Source organism: Pygocentrus nattereri, chromosome 15, assembly GCF_015220715.1.
Source record: "Pygocentrus nattereri isolate fPygNat1 chromosome 15, fPygNat1.pri, whole genome shotgun sequence".
NCBI lineage: Eukaryota > Metazoa > Chordata > Actinopteri > Characiformes > Serrasalmidae > Pygocentrus > Pygocentrus nattereri.
The window spans coordinates 5,151,174-5,165,159 of NC_051225.1; the positions used below are offsets into that span (position 1 = coordinate 5,151,174).

The 13,986-nt window shown below is 44.7% G+C and overlaps 1 protein-coding gene across 19 annotated transcripts in view; it reads left to right on the forward strand.

The window, feature by feature from the left end:
• The first annotated feature begins 748 nt into the window (after positions 1-748).
• The window catches only part of ptprsa (protein tyrosine phosphatase receptor type Sa), a 364,902-nt gene continuing 351,664 nt past the window's right edge, over positions 749-13,986 (forward strand). For 13 of the 19 annotated variants that reach the window (XM_017693300.2, XM_037545527.1, XM_037545523.1 and 10 more), the window contains exon 1: positions 749-1,088. The gene's annotated coding sequence lies outside the window, so the exon portion shown is untranslated. The remainder of the gene's footprint in view (positions 1,089-13,986) is intronic. The other 6 variants (XM_037545531.1, XM_037545532.1, XM_037545535.1 and 3 more) reach the window with 2 other exon arrangements.

The window sequence follows — 13,986 nt, forward strand, 5'->3', positions numbered from 1 at the left end:
TCGGAAATGATCAAGACGATGAAAGTTCATCATGTAGAAATGGTCAAGAAGACAAACTTTGTGTACCAACAATTTGGTAGGAACATAAAATATCTTCACCCAGAAAAGATCTCACACACACACACACACATTTTCTGAGCCGCTTCTCCCTCAGGGTTGTGGGGGGTGCTGGAGCCTATCCCAGCGGTCATCGGGCGGAAGGCAGGATACACCCTGGACAGGTCGCCAGTCCATCGCACCAGAAAAGATCAGGAGCATGAAATTTCTTAACTGAGAAATTTGGAATTTTGTCCCTCAGAGATCAACAAGAGTTGAACATCTCTTCACCCACAAATCATCGGGATCATTTCTTTACTTAACACGTGGCAAATAGTGAATTTGTTTGCCACACAGCCATCAAATCTCTTCAAACCTGCACGTTCCTGCTTTACCCTGCATCACCGCGTCCGCACGGCTTAATGCGTCTAAAGCGTCTGCCGTCTTTCCTCTTTAAGAAGCGCTAATTCCTCTGTTCTGTACGAGTGCAGGAAGATCCCCAGAGGGTCTTCCTCCCCGTTACCTGCCCGCGCTGAGTCCAGCCGGGGCGAGGCTGATGATGAGCAGGCCACAGGGCTGGAGGAGTGAGGGGCGTGTGCACGAGCATGACTTCATCACTCCGTGGGAGGGGCTGCGAGCGAGCGAGCGAGAGAGAGAGAGAGAGAGAGAGAGAGAGAGAGAGCCCGGGACAGAGGGGTGGAGGAAGAGGCAGACTGAGAGAGGAGAGAAGGTGGGGGTGCGCATGACATCATTCTTGCTTCCCCAGCTGTGGTTTCTCTCTGGTTCCTCTGAGCTGGAGCTGAAGGAGAGCAGGTCCACACACGCACACGCGCACACGCACACACGCACGCGCGCGCGCGCTCACACACGCACCGTCCGGGGGATTTAAACCTTTTATTCAGCCTGCCTGGATCTGCCGCGGGGACTCACGAGCGCACGGGATTATCGTTTTCTTTCTTTTCGTTGCGAGCATGAAGATGTAAAGGGGGCTTTTTTTTCTTTCATAACAGTGCAGGAAGAAAAGCGGACGGAGGAACGCGGACCCTGAAAAGGTAAGCGCGAGACCGTTCGGCTCGCGAGAGCGGGCTAATAAACTGCAGCAAGTGCGCGCGGCTGTGCTTTTCCCCGACTCCGCTTATTGCGCTAGGCGGTGGCGGTTTGCACGCGCGGTTCTGCCTCGGTGTCTCCCGTTCAGGACTTACTTTGAGGACTTTGTCGAGGTGTTGGGCTTGGTTTCAGGATGGTGGCTCGAGCTCGTGCATTTAACGTTGTGCACGCGGCTGTCCGCAGGGCTCAGCGAGCGCGGCAGGGTGTCTAACGCAGGGTGTGCGTGTACAGTGCACTGCACGGTGGATCCCTGGGTAGGAAAGCATGGTATAGTTCACCGTAGCGCGCGATGTCCTGCGTAATAATGTCTACATCCAGCGCCTTTAACCTGCATGATGCTCCAAGCCACAGTCAGCGCTGCAAGTGTCCGCGCCGCCCGTTCCCATTTCAAACTACGAGGACGCAACTGATGGGCACGATCGCCAAAGCCTCGCGCGGTCAGACTGGCCGTGTGAAGGCGCAGCTTACCGCAGATGGAGCTGCTCGAGCTTCGCTGTCCTGTAGCTTTCAGTATTCCTCTATGTGTGTGTGTGTGTGTGTGTGTGTGTGTATGTGTGTATATATGAGTGGAACGGCTTAGAGCATCAAGAACTTTGCTGTCTTTCGGAGAGCGCTCGCGCGCTGTGGGCAAGCGCCAGTCTCAGGAGCCTCGTTCGTTTGGCAGCTCTGCTCGTTTCTGACCTTCTGCTCTTTCCTCGCTTGAAGATGATTGTATTTACGCCATGCGTTGCAAACAAACAGTCGTCTGTTTGAGGAGAACCCAAACCGCCCCCCCACCGCTCCCGCTCCCGTCTCCCACCTGCTTTTGTCTGAAATCCAGGGACTGAGAATAAACCAGTTGCACCGTTTTGCTTGAAGGAGTGGCCGCATTTCAGCCCGAGCTTTTATTAAAGGGGAGAGGAGGTGTGTGTTTGTGGCGGGAGGGGGAGGATGGGGGTGGGGGGTGTCACTGGGCTGGGGGGGTTACTTTTGCCTTCTGAGAGCTGCGCTGCAGCCGTGATGCTGGAAAATTAAAACTTAGACGCGCTGCAGTTTTAAAGGACAAAGGCTTCAGTTTTGCTGCAGGATGGACGCAAATGTTTGAGAATCCCTCTTGTTTTGTCGAGGGAGGTTGTGGAGTGTGTGTGTGTGTGTGTGTGTGTGTGTGTGTGTGTGTGGAGTGTGTGTGTATGTGTGTGGAGAGTGTGTGTTTGGAGTGTGTGTGTGTGTGTGTGTGTGTGTGTGTGTGTGTGTGTGTGTGGAGAGAGTATGTATGTGTGGAGAGTGTGTGTGTGTGTGTGTGGAGAGTGTGTGTGTGTGTGTGTGTGTGTGTGTGTGGAGAGTGTGTATGTGTGGAGTGTGTGTGTGTGTGTGTGTGGAGTGTGTGTGTGTGTGTGTGTGTGTGGAATATGTGTGTGTGTGGAGTGTGTGTGTGTGTGTGAGTGTGGAGAGTGTGTATGTGTGGAGAGTGTGTGTGTGTGTGTGTGTGTGTGTGTGGAGTATGTGTGTGTGTGTGTGTGGAGTGTGTGTGCGTGTGTGAGGGACAGAGGGCAGCCCTGCTCCCTCTGTGTGTTTGGGATGCTTCGTTATCTGAGCTGTGAGTGATGGACAGGCGGTGAAAAGCAGTATTTTTATGGGGCTGATTTGCTGTTCATTACGCGCACGCGCGCCCATGCACATATACGCGCATATACATGGATTATGGATGCACGCGCATCCGTACATAAACGCGCGCACAAACTCGCGCTCCCATATGTACACACGCGCATGCACGCTCATTCACATTCACATGCACGCGCGGTTTATTCTATACATACTATCTGAACCCACCACCTTACGCTTCATCCTCAGTGCCGATAGTATATATGTGTGTGTGTGTGTGTGTGTGTGTGTGTGTGTGTGTGTGTGTGGTGAGTGTGTATACATACATAGTTGCAGTTACAGTGATATTATATATATATAATGTAGAAAGATGGGCAGCTCATTAGCTCATGCTGCAATTCATCTCCTTATTGTGGAGACCCACTTCATTCTTCTCTAATCACTTCCCCCATAGAATCCCAGCACTGTCAGAGAACTGTGTGCTGGATTTGCTTGGTGAGTGCATGAATAGATCTGAAATGGTCATAGATATATAGATATTTTTTTTTGCATCCCCGTTCCGTAACTGTGGCAGCCTGGACACAGTCCACTCCCTTTTCCGCGGTCATTTTATTGGCCTCTGCACGATTAGAATGTGCCCCAGCACAGCATTACATCAGAGGTCGTCAAGCCACCCACCCCAGCTGATCAATTATCTTAATAGAAATTACGATTAGCAGGCAGAGGGGCTGTGATTGTGTTTGTGTCATAAAAACTCTCCACACTGCTTAATCAATGCCAGCGCAGTGACTCGTCAGCAGGTATGATTCATTAGCTCTGAAATCCTAACGAACAGGCCTTTATTCAGTTGGATGGCTTTATTACACTTTTTTTGGTAAAAGTGAATGAAGCTGATGTGGGCAGCGTTAGCCGCATGCTGCTCCTGTTTTGAGGAGTAAGGGCTGGGCTTTGAAACTTCTAGGAAACTGAGGGTGAGTTGTAGTGGTTTATATGATGTATAGGGCAAAAGTGTGTAAAGGTGGTAACCACACCTGTCACAGTCTGTACCAGGGCCTGCACAGGCCTTAAGGCCACAATCAGGACTTATTATGTGTGCATGTATACGTACATGCACACACACACACCCACACACACACACACACACACACACATATATATATATATGTATATGTGTGTGTGTGTGTGTGTGTGTGTGTGTATAGCAGCAACATGTTAGGGTTACAACTTATTTATATTTTAAAATAAAACAATAAGTTATTTTAACAGTTACACCTTCTTGAGCCTCAGTTCAGCAATACTGGTTTTTAAATCAATCATATAGAATTCCAAGCACCACAGAAGAGCTCGTCTCCACAGTCGTGTGTAAAGGCAGAGGCCATATTTTGAGGTAAAACATGTTTTTCTGCCATTTTAACGACAATAATCTCTACATGACTGTGGAATATATAAAATAAACGGCATAAAGAAAACAAATGCTAAACAAATCTTGCAAAATATATAATGAAGGTCCCCAGGAGTCGTGTCATTGGTGTTACTGCATAAGAAAAAAAAACTTTTTTTGAAAAGAATTTTGAGATAAAAGTCACACCGATGACCTCACTCAACTTCCTTTGACCCGTTTTCTGAGGATCTGTGAAGAAAAGCTCATGGTGAGTCCACTGCGTCTCTCAGTTCTCAGAGATCTTCTCATTCAGCTCATGATCTCATATGAAGCTTTTAGCTGACGTCACTGGTGTGACCGACTTTATTCTTAGGCAATTGTGAATGAATAGAATACAAATGGATGTTCCATGATGGACAACATGTGGTTTGGTATTCTGTATATATATATATATATATATACATATATATTGAGATGGTCTAAGGTCACCATGTCATGCCAAGACGTGTGTGCTACAGGGGTATGAAACGCTGTGGATCAGTGGGACTGTGTTCTCTGGAGTGATGGAGGTCCGTCCAATAGCTTTGGGTTGAGTTGAAGTGGAGTTTGTGATCCAGAACTAATCATTCAACATTGCCTGCAATTAAATCCTCACAGCAGTGTTCCAACATGTAGTTCAAAGCTTACTTTCTATATTGTTTAGTGTATCTATTACTATAATTTTCCGTATATGGGCCGAAACTCCAGTTCTTTGCTCTCACAGCAGTACATCTCATATATCACCATTTAAAGGTCTTAGTGGTTGCTGAATGATGAGCGCCAACACTAATATCTGAACAGTAAGACTGTAGTTTAATGGGTTAAATGAATAGCTGTGGTCTTCACCTTCACTCTGAGCTTCAGAACGTTCAGCTAAAGCTGCCACTTTGTCCCTCGTTGCAGTGATCCCAGCCCTGTTATTAGACTCGTCTAACCAAACCCTCATTCACGTACAGTTGCCCAGACACGTTGACCACATGCTGAAGTGTCCTGAGGCTAGAGGCGCTCAGCTTAGCATCGCTTTTACACACTCGTCGTGTCCCTCAGAGGTTACGTGGAGTCCTCAGGGCAGCCAGCCCACTGTAGCGAAAACCACTAAACGCATTTACTTACTGTGAGTGCCAGAACAAACTGGGCTCCAGCTGAAAGGAAGGAGCGGCTTTCATTAGCTGCACTAATACATATGGAGTGCTTTGGCCTTTCATGTCAAATGTTTGCGTTTTGGTAAATATCATAAAAGACGTTGGCTGTGATTTGATTGATCGTTTGGTTCTTTGATTGTGTTTGGGTACACGGATCGAAAAAAGGTGATCCCAGTGAGTGCAAATGTGCTCTTGGCGGTGCAACATGGTCCTTAAATCGTTTTCAAAGCAGGCAGAAAAAGCAGCGTCTGCCTGTTTTGGTGGTGCATCAAATTAATCGTGCATTTCTTTCTTCAGTAACACTGAAGAAAAGAAACTATCATATTGTGAAATTGGAAGGAAGTGAACCGATTTTCACCTTTGTAGGTGAGCAAGCGAGTGTTTAAATGCTGCTTTTGTACCAAGAAACCTGCAGTTGTCCATTTTATCTCGGCATGATGGTCTCTGTGGAGGGATGTGGATTGTTTGCACAGCAGGGGGTTCTCACTCCTATATTTTGCTTATATAAACTAAAAACATCACAGATGGCCACTAGGTGGCCTGCAGAAAGAGGATAGTCGAACTCATTCATTCATCTTCTAAAGCTCCTTATCCTCCTAGGTTGCAGGGGGTGTTCGAGCTTATCCTAGCGGTCATTGGGCAGAAGGCAGAAAACACCCTGGACAGGCCGCCAGTCCATCACAGGGCAGATACACAGACACACTCACACCAAGGGGCATTTTAGTATCTCCAATTCTCCTGAATGTGGAAGTAAACTGGTGGACTCTGAGGAAACCTTTGTACTCTGTACTTGTTCATAGCTAACTCACTTTATTGTAACTTAATAAATCTTTGCAAATCAAAATATGGTACAATTATGTTCCCTAACCAAAGGCACTGACCGAACTTGATCTTCCCAGAAAGTACCGTTTTTCTGAGGGTGTAATAAAGATTCTGTAGAACACAACAATTTACTACTTTACAAACTAAACAGTCCACTAATACAGACACTACTCCAGCTTCATACCTCTCCTCTAACTAAAACTACCATTGGTGCCCTCAAGATTCTGACACTATAAAGACAGTCCATTTGTTTCGTTCTCATTCAGAGCTTGACGCTTTAATGGAAGTGACAAGCAGCATCTGTGCTTACAAGAGAGACTCCTCAGAGTGTGGTCCACTGTTGTGTGAGGGGAACATACTTCCATGTCATGTGACATGGCCTGCATGTCCAGCAATGTCCAGGCGACCGTTATAATGAGTGAGTTCAGCTACTTTAATGTGCTCCCATTGCTGAGAATGCACACAGAGCCATGTCATTTCCGTAGAAAAAGTATTGACCAGCAGAATGACCCTTGAGCAGCTGCACATGAACCATACCCAGTGCCAAGCATCGACTAAAGGGGTGTAAATCCCCCCAGCATTGGATGCTGGAGCTGAAGCTCCATTGAACCCCTTTGAGAAGGGCTGGAGTGCCCTTTGTGACCTTATTGGCCAACATCAGCCTAGTGAGCTTGTGACTGAATGGAATCATAACCCAGCAGAAACGTACCAAATCATCTAGTGCAGGGGTTGCAAGAAGATCCATTTTGTCCTTTCAACAAAAATCTAACCACCTTGAGAGCCACAACATGTTATGTCCATTTTACCATCTTGGCTGTAAATGTGTCTCAGTGTGTGCTAGTGTACTAGTATAGGCTACAAATATAATCTACACAGAAATGCAGACTAACTTTGCTCTGCTTAAGCTTTATTTCAGCTATAGCTGCTTTTCTCGCGTCTCTGGCAGGAAACATTTCCACAAAAGTAGCACAGTTTCTTGTAAAATGTGTCTCAATGTTGGATGTTTTTCGGTCAGATTCTCATTCGCCTGATTCTTATTAGAATTTTCACCTTAAATGGTGCCTGAGGCACCAGAATGTACCTGCTGCACAATTTAAGGTAGAACAGAAGAATTTGAACAAGAAGCTGGCGAACGAGAAGTGACTTCAGCTTCGCGACTTTTTAATGTTTGACAGTTTCTCGCTGCAGATGAAACATATCAGGAAACCAGCTGAAGTGATTATACATGCAAATAAGTCCATTCTTCTCCAAATTATCGATATTTGTTTTAAATCTTTCTCTTTGCCTTTTTGTTAGCTACTAGCTAGGCTAGACTGTTGTCTGCGTTGCTATCTGACCAGCAATTTGCATGCCAACCTTCACGGTCAAAAGTTGGTGAATCAGCGGTTATAGGATTGACTCCAGTGTTCAGGGGTAGTCGTGGGCTGGAGGATAGGGAACCAGCCTTGTGACCGGAAGGTCGCTGGTTTGATCCCCTGAGCCAACAGGTCGTGACTGAAGTGTCCTTGAGCAAGACACCTAACCCCCAACTGCTCGGCATTGTGGAATGGTTCTGCCCACGGCAAGTGTTCTCACTGCCCCCTGGTGTCTGTGCTCACTAGTGTGTATGTGGTGTTTCACGACACAGATGGGTTAAATGTGGAGGTGAATTTCCCTGTCGTGGGACTAATAAAGGTTAAGTTAACTTTAACGTAAGACAAGTTAGTCCTAAAACTCAGCAGAGCTTTATTTTGCTCCAAAGGAGGATTATTTAATTTAAAAATCTAATTCTGCAACAGGGCAGTAAAAGAGCCACATGTTGCTGACCCCTGATTTTGTGGGAAGCCTTCCTAGAAGAGTAGAAGCTATTATTGCTGTAAATAGGGACCAACTCCCTATCAATGCCCTTGATTAACTGAAGGATCCAGCTGATACAGTTGTGTAGATACTTCAGAATATTGTAGTGATTAGGAACATTTCACTCATCCAAGCATCAAAAGTCTGAGTCGATGGGGAGCGTGGACCAGAAGAACAATGCAGTTATCATCAGGAAATGTTCCACATGATCTCGAGTGATTGCCTTGATTGTCGTCAGTGATGTCTGTCAGTGAGTAACAGGTTCTTCACTGTGAATGAATGGGCTCCAGGTTCTTCAGGAGCTACTCTGTTAAAGCAGAAGAAAGAGATTTTCTCCAGCCTTTGATGGAGCATCCTACGGCATGAAGGCTCTATTGTGTGGATGCTACGAGTGTTTAAAGTCTCCATTGATCAGTAGAAAATTCATTAATTCAAAAGATATTTTTCATGAAACTCAGTAGAAAAAAAGGTGGTCAAAGGCGAAAAAGAAGTAGAAGAGCCGCCAGAAGACAGAGGAAGCAGAAGCGTGTCGAGAAGCTGTGAAGAGACCACCATCTCAACATGTTCTTACTCTGCGTGTTGGTGACTCCCTGAAAAGGTCACAAGAGCAGGACAGAGAGAGAGAGAGAGAGAGGCAGGAGGAAGAGAGAGAAATAAGAGACAAAGTAGACAAAGGGGAGAGAGGGAGAGTAGAGAGATGGGGAGAGAGAGAGAAAGAGGGAAATGGCAATAGAGAGGATAGAAAGAGAAGGAGGGAAGGAGAGAAAAAAAAAAGGGACAGCGAGGGAATAGAAAAGAGTGAGAGGATAGAAAAAAAAGAACAATGGAAAGAGAAGGAGGGGTAGAAAAAGAAAGAAGATGAGAGACAAAAAGGAAAGAAAGTGATGTGGTAGAAAAACAGAGAGGATCGAAAAAGAGAATCGAAAGAGACAGCAAGAGAGGAAGAGAGAGGGAAGGAGAGAGAAAGGGAGGAAGCGAATGAGAGCAGGAGAAAGAGACAGTAAGAAAAAGGGATACAGGAAGAGAGAAAGGTGACAAACAGAATGTAGGAAAGACAAAAGAGAAAGAAAGATAAGGAGAGGGGAAAAGACACTGATGGGAGGGTGAGACAGCAAGAGGAGAGAGAAAAAAATGAGAAAGAAAGGAGAGCGAGGGATACAAAAGAGGGAGGACAGAAAAAAGAAAGATGGAGAGAGGCGGAGGGGTAGAAAAAGAGGATGAAAGACAGTGAGAGAGGGAGAGAGAAGGAGGGAATGAGAGAAAAAAGGGGGGAGTAAAGAGAAAGAGAGAGATGATCTTCATTCTGGTTCTTTCTGCCTTTAAGCCACTAGGAGAGGGAGTTGAGTGTGAGGGGGGCTGCTGTGCGAGTCGAGACCCCACGGCCTCCAAGGTCACAACTCTGCATCTCGCCTTCACTTCTCACTGCAGCAGCCAGGTTAGAGTCCCGGGATCGCGCTCACCCGGCGAAGCCACCCGAGGTTAATGTGTTTGGACAACAAAGGAGAACAGCATTTGTTTACTCTTTTAGCCGCTGTCGCCTGCGTGCCTTTATTTGCCAACATAATGAGCATAAATGATTAATCTTTTATCTTCACTTTCCTCATGTATTATGCAGTGTAAGGCGAGAGGGAGAGGCCGCTTTGCGTGTCATGGAGATGCAGGAGGAGGGCTCTATGGGCTTGAATTAACCCTGTGGGGAAAACGGCCTTCAGCGCTTCAACTGCGTTTGTGGTACCAAATCTCAGCATCTCCATCATTCTGTCTTTGTTGCTCTGACTGAACCTGTATTTTCAGTGTTAATTTACAGCTTTTAGATGGCTCTCAGCACCTGACCTTCAGCACCTTCAGCAGACTATGCTGGACAGTGGTCATGGGAGACCTATGGACAAACCAACAAAAGCAACAGCAACGTGGAGTTCGAGTGCCTCCATTGCAATATGATTGACTGTATATATGATTTACACTCACGGCCACTTTATTAGGTAGTAATAAATGCTAGTAAAAGGCTGGACCCCCTTTTGCCTTCAGAACTGTCTTAATTCTTCATGGCAGCCTTTCAACAAGGTGTTGGAAACGTTCCTCAGAGATGTTGGTTGGTTATTTGAGCTCCTGCTGCCTTTCTGTCATCTGGAACCAGTCTGCCCATTCTCCTCTGACCTCCTCTGACGCTCACTGGATATTTCCTCTTTTCCGGACCGTTCTCTGTAAACCCTAGAGATGGTTGAGCGTGAAAATCCCAGCAGATCAGCAGGTTCTGAAATACTCAGACCAGCCCGTCTGGCACCAACAACCACGCCACGTTCAAAGCCCATTAAATCCCCTTTCTTCCCCGTTCTGATGCTCGGTCTGCACTTCAGCAAGTTGTCTTCACCACCTCTACATGCCTAAATGCACTGAGTTGCAGCCGTGTGATTGGCTGATTAGCTATTTGTGTTATCAAGCAACTGAACAGGTATTATTGTACCTAATAAAGTGGCCGGTGAGTGTATGATATTGGCTGGAACATGCAGACACTGTTGCTCTCCCTGGACACTGGTGATGAAAACTGCATGAGAGGTGATGAATACATTCTGATTAAGCTTATTTTGTATTTTATAGCAAATGCACTGCTTTTAAATGAGAAAAAAATATTTTAAGCTAAATTTAAGCAAATAATGATAAACAAATAATCGAGAGTACCTGCACATGGTAATTGTGATTAATTGCTATTAGTCACATTAGCTGTTTTTTAAAATATTTTTTCAAAGTAAGACTTTTAAAAGCAATGCATTTTGTTACAGCTATATAAGTCACTATAAACAATAACCAAATGTGACTAATCGTGACTATCTACACAAAATAATCACGATGAATTGCAATCAGTCATTTTTTGCTCAAATTTGACACTAAAGTCTTTTTACCATTTAAAAGCAATGCGTTTTGTTATAGCTGTATGAGTATCTATAAACAATAACCAAATGTGACTAATCGGGACTAATTCCACAAATTAATCGTGATTAATTGTGATAAGTCATGTGTGTTTCTTTAATATTTGCTCAAACTTGACCTTCATGTAACACTGGAATCCAACAGCCAAACAGCAGTAAACCCTAAGGGTTAAGAACACATACCCTCCTGTATGATATCGGTGGGGGGGGGAGGTTGCGGTCAGTATGAGTTTAGGGGTCGGACAGCTGAGGGAAAACCTACAGCATGAGAAAATGAAGAAAGAGGAGGTGACAGTGCAGGTGGAGAAAGGGTTCAGCCCTATGAGCCACATCAAGTGTTATTGATTAGAGGGGTTGTGTCTGTGGAATTGTAGTTCATTGAAGCATGAGCCCCCCGGCCTGCCCCTTTTCTCCTGGTAATCTTTTTCTCTGACAGGTCTGGTTAAGTATCATAGCAGCCAGACTGCTTCCTTTACCAATTCTGTCGACTGTCAGCACATGTTCTTCCCTTATCTCTCCGGTTGGAGCTTTAGGATCCTCTTTCCACAGACCGCGCTTGTCTTTAAGAGGCATTCCAGCCTAAAACTAGAGATTAATATGTAATTGTACGCATTGTGCAGTGTTTGTAGCGCAGCATTGTGTCTCTCAGCCTCATCAGTTTCATTTTCATGCTTTTGTTTATCAACGTTCTCAAACTACACTACCCAGCATCCACCACACATACTTCATGTAGCCGTTGGGAAACCCTGCGGTGTCGGCCAATCCTAACTGCTAACCTAGCCACTGAGCTATAGGCTGCTAAATACAACCATCAGCATAACTCTTACCTTGAACATGATCCTAAAGAAAGATTCTATCAATATTTAGCACAACATTTTCACGTTTTTCAGCCGGAGCAAAGAAGCCAAACTGCAATATCTGGTAGCTTTAGCTTTTAGCTTGTTGTCCCTGTCACCTGATGAGTCGTTTCTGTCTGTGGAGGAATCCAAAATCCATTCTCGCCACTGTAACGACGATGTGAGCACAGTTACTGCACTTACACAGCTGCAGTAAGATACTGGGCATCTTAGCAGTAATGTTAGCTCAATTTGTCAGGTAATGCAAATGAACACATTTCAAAACAGCTTGTCGCCAAAAATCCATCCCAAAGCAGTTCAGGTTTCTCCCGCTTTTAAGATTAACATCAGTAAAAGGAGTTGTCTCATCTTTAAACCAGAACATCTCACTCTAGATGCTACGGCAGCACCACTGCAGGATGCAAGTGGGCATGTTTACAACAGAAATACAGATGGGTAAATATTTCATTTTGGCCAGAGTGAACTTGTAATACTGCAGCTGCAGTGAGGATGGGAATTACCTACTTTGGCAAAGGCAGAGAAACCGCAAGTTCAGCGTATTTTCTACATTTTCTTGCATTTCATTGGATAATACAGTCTGATATTGTATGTACAGATTTCAAAAAATACTCTTCACTCTCCGGTCCATACAGTCCGTGAATGGAAACTAAGCTGGAGAATCCATCGGTCCGTTGTTTTTGTGATGTCATAAAAAAGGAAAGAACTTGCATAATCGGAATATTTCACCTATAGCAGTTTAGCCCCACCCATTCACACCGAAGGTTTAAAGAGTGTTTCAGCCAAGATGGCTTTTTGAACAAGGCAGCCAATCAGAACAGATATAATTTACATTTACAAATATCAGCCTTAAAGTCTGTAACAGGACTGCTTGTTTGATTTTAAGGAAAAAAGAGAAATTGGGAAATGGCCACTAATTATGACTGCTGTTGGACATGAATATCAAAAGTGGATCTCAGGGGAAAATATTATATTATATTTATTAAGAGACCCTTATTAGTCCCACAACGGGGAAATTTCACCTCCGCATTTAACCCATCTGTGAAGTGAAACACCACATACACTCTAGTGAACACACACACTAGGGGGCAGTGAGCACACTTGCCCAGAGCAGTGGGCAGCCCAAGCCGCAGCACCCGGGGAGCAGTTGGGGGTTAGGTGTCTTGCTCAAGGACACCTCAGTCACGTGTTGTCGGCTCTGGGGATCGAACCGGCGACCTTCCGGTCACAAGGCTTGATCCCTAACCTCCAGCCCACGACTGCCCCATATTGTATAAATAATGTATACATGAGAGGAAATTGTAGGATGTGGGCTGTTTAAACATTTCCATGTTTTGGTTTTAATATTAAAGGGCTCGCATTACCGAAAACCAAAATTTTCTCACTATTTGGAAAAGATTTTAATGTTGTATGTAAACACTGAGTGTGTTAACATGCACTTAATGATCTGATCACAGTCTGATTTCTGCATTTATCTGATTATTCAAATGGTCAAGAAAACAGCAAACTCGGATTTCTTAGCTCGGAGTAGGGTCTAGAAATCTGATTAAGAAATCCAATAAAAAGGCAGGATTTCAGCTCAGTAATCAGACTTCTCAGTCCATGTGACTCTTACTCTGATTTCTTTCGGATTTCTCAGTCTGAGCATGCGTGAAAACAGACGGTGGTACCAGAAATAAGCAAGCAGCATCACCTCGAGACGCAGCAAACCACTTTTGGAGCAATGCTGGAAGCAAATACATGCTTAACGAAATGAAGGATTTAAATATTCTTCATATTCTAGATGATGCGTGTTCATATTTTCAGGTAAAGTGGCGCAGTGTTTTTAAAAAAGCTGCCTCATGAAGTTTGAGTGTTACATTACGTTTACGTCACATCTGGGCTGGTAGCACAGCAGAAATCTGATCACTGTCTGACTCATGTAGACCTGGAGTTTCCTCGTTATCTGATTACTCAAGTGCATGTAAACATATTAATTGGATTTCTGACCAAATTTGATTTTCTGCTGTTACCGGATTATTACGTGCATGTAAACGCACTCGGTGTTAAAATTAACATCCACACGTTAATCTTAAAGGCAAGGGCTACGAGAGGTTGCAAAATGGTTGTGTAAAAATGAATTATGACTGTTTATAGTATGTAAAAGTACACAAAGACGTTGTTTTTCTGCTTTTTTTAAATACTGCATCAAAATCATTTTACTTATCAAATTATTTTAATAAAATAATGGCTAACACTTCTTCCTAGAGCTCTAGCGAACG